Below are 3,348 nucleotides of genomic sequence, written 5' to 3'. Positions count from 1 at the left end.
GAGATCTCTGGGCCTGTCTCCTCAGCTTCAGTGTGAGAGGTTAGAGCTTAAGATTATGTTGATTCTGTGAAAATGAGGGTATGCTTTGACAGTGACTATACGGAAGAAAGAGGTGATTTTCCATTTGGAAGTTCTTCAGCCCTTTGGAGCATGGAGACAAGACAAAGGCTACTTTTGAAGCCCCAAACCACTCCTGGGCTTGTTTAGCAAAGCCTTGAGAATATCTGGCTTAAGAATTCCAAACCATGGAGCAGCTGGGAGAGAGGCTGGTGCCTAGGTGAAAGGGGGAGTGGTTTGTCAGATCTCAGAAAGTAGTTTACATTATGCCAGGACAAACTGTGGCTTCTTATAAGGGAGTAACTGGAAACTTGCTGATGTCTAACATGGGGGGAAAGTGAGCCAGTCCAGCTAAGTGCCAGTCCAGCTGGGTACCTAACTCTCTGCTGCCATCTGCTTCAGGCAGCTAATATAGGACCAGTTGTCCCCCACTGTGGCTCCAGGAAAGTCCCAGTTTTCAGACGGCAACCCAAGGACCTTACATTGTTGGGGTTAGGAGTGTGCACCCTGGAGTCACACTGTTTGCATTTGAGTCCCAGCTCTGCCAGTGAGAACTTACACACACATATAACATCGCTGGGCCTCAGGACCCACCTCTGTAGAACGGAAGTGATTACAGTAGGTATGTTACAGGTTGATGTTTAAAATGAGTTATCTGAGACACAGTGTGTGCTCCATAAATACTGCCATTGTTGTGTAGCAGAGTGCTCGGGGCAGGAGGAGTGCTGTCTCATTTCCCCAATCAGGGTCTAGTTCTATTCTTTTATTGCCATTTAAATCTATAATCATATTCCATTCTCCCAATCTACAGTGCCATACTATACATATTTACCTATGTCTAGTAAGCTGTACAGTAAGGCATTCAATTCCAACATGCATTGTAAACATTAAGTGGTTGGGGATATGAATTAGTTAAGAGATAAAATTAGACAAAACATAAGTGGAGGAAGATGGAAAAAAATGATGACAATGACAATTCCATAAAGTGCAAAAGTCTGCTGAGAGAGGTTATAAATTCCATAATTTTCATTTTTCTTTTTCTTCTTAGAGGTGTCAACAAAACAATTTTATAATCATTTAACAAATTATATACCATACTCTCTCGAATTGTCAGCGCAGAATGCCATTCCTCTAAATTGTACACTTATATTTGAAAAAGGTCAGGATTTTTTTTGTTTCTTGAAAAGATCAGTGGCATCTTAGAAAAATAACATGTAGACCAGTGCTACTCAAAGTGTGTTCAAGGACTGGTGCTGTCAAACTACTGCTGGTATGTGACAACATAGAAATTAGACGTTTCAAAATATGTATGGCAAGTTGTTGACACTGTCATGACATGATCATCGTGCTTATATTCTGTATATCTTTTCTTTTAAAGATTATTTCATTTTTCTAATAATTTAGTGTATCTTACAAAAGTATTACTTGTGATGAACTAGAGGGAAACGGGTCCATCACCCCAGATAATCTGAGAAGCACTGACAAGAGCCACAGACTACAGTGTCCATCGCTGCGGGGCACAAATGACTGGTATGTGTATAACATCAGCAGATGTAGTCACCTCTTGAATGCGTTATCCATGGGGTCATTTCCTTAACTTTCTTAAAAACATGGTAATAAAGGAAGTAGAATATGAGCCCTGGAAGCAGACATATGGGGGTTCGAATTCTGATTTTACCACTTTAGCTATATGTGTCCTTCAGCAACTTTCTCCTATCTTCTCTGGGTCTTTCCTCATCTGTAAAATGAAAATACCAAAATATGTCACAGAGTGACCATGAGGTGCAAATTAAGAGGTATCGAAGGCACCTCATGTAGTGCCTGATGGATCTCTTAATCAATGTTGGTATTCTTCTCCTTTTCTTTTCAATCAGTCTTTTTTGGAAAAAGGACCAAATCTAAAAAAACTTATCCCTCAAATTATTTAAATAATAAAGAGAAGCTACCCACTAACTGCATCTTCCAAGATTTATTGTAGATAAATATAGTATTCATTTCAAATCTCTGGTGACTTATTAAGGTTTCACATTCAGGGATCATAACAAAAAAATAGTTACTTTTAAAAGATAATCCAACTCCTAGGCCAGAGAAAGACTAAAGATTTTAACATATCTGAGTAAAACTATGCCCATCAGAGGGCGTGGAATGTTGGTCAATAATGATTAGAAAAACAGCAGTCACAGAGAGGAAAAAGTTGGCAGGACCTGCATAAAGGAAGGGGTGGTCTTTGTCAACAGACCTGGTATCTCATCCCATTAACAAGGCTAGCCCCATTGGGGTGGGGGGTGGCATCTGCATTAAACTCTTTGGCCTCATGACATTAACCATGTGAATTATATAACAAGCTCCCTTTGTTTTGTTTCAGTTTACCAAGTAGCCTCCTTATTATAATTTGACCCCTTGTAACTCTGTCTTCTGAGAGAGACTCTGCTGGTCATATCAATTCAAGTGTTTTTATCCTTATGCTAGTTATATTTTTGGTTCTTAATCACTACCTGTACCAACCATATGAATTGGCTAACAGGAGACAAGTCTTATGGTGCAATAACAAAAAGCAGGGTTCTGAGTCAATAAGGCTAACGGTTACACCCAAATAGTTCACTCTTCAATGTCATGCCACCCAGCAGGCTCTCTCAGAAGGCAGCTTGCTCCTGTTGTCACCTGAAAGTACCTCTCTGTCTTCCCGCAGGTGTCTTCAAACTTCCACGTCCATTATGTTGTCTATCTTGCTTTCAGTTGGACAAGAAAATTTAATTTATAAAATTGTACATCTCTAACTCTGGGGAACAGTCACATACAGAATAATGTAAGAGAGCATTTGTTTAGTTGGCATCACTTCAGGATCTTAATTCCTCCACATATTTAGATATTTTTATGTAATCCGTCATCTATTCCAAACCCTCTTAAAATTGAAATATCTGAAATTTCCAGATCTTTTTTAAAAAGTCATAAATTGAAATATTGTCCTTCATGTCAGATGGACATTCCCCTGTAATTCAGCCCTAAGTATTACTGGCAAACCATACAACTAATTCACAAAGCATTTTTTTGTGATATGTAAAATGTGTTTTAAAACTTTTTTAAAGTAACACTTGAATGATACAATTGTTTAAGCATAGCCACCTACACTATATCTCACCCACACATCTGGTGTCAAACAGTCCAACTTGCTAACAACAGTAAGCTTTTGTAGGCATGAAACATAAGCAATAACATAACAAAGGGATCTGTTAGGCTCCATAATTATACACCTATGGTGTGTGAAGCACACAGTCAACTTCCAACCACCTG

The sequence above is a fragment of the Colobus angolensis genome, unplaced genomic scaffold (genome assembly GCF_000951035.1).
Source record: "Colobus angolensis palliatus isolate OR3802 unplaced genomic scaffold, Cang.pa_1.0 Scaffold153, whole genome shotgun sequence".
In the NCBI taxonomy this organism is placed as follows: Eukaryota; Metazoa; Chordata; class Mammalia; order Primates; family Cercopithecidae; genus Colobus; species Colobus angolensis.
The sequence above is the reverse complement of the archived record's forward strand: the minus strand, read 5'-3'. Positions refer to the sequence as shown.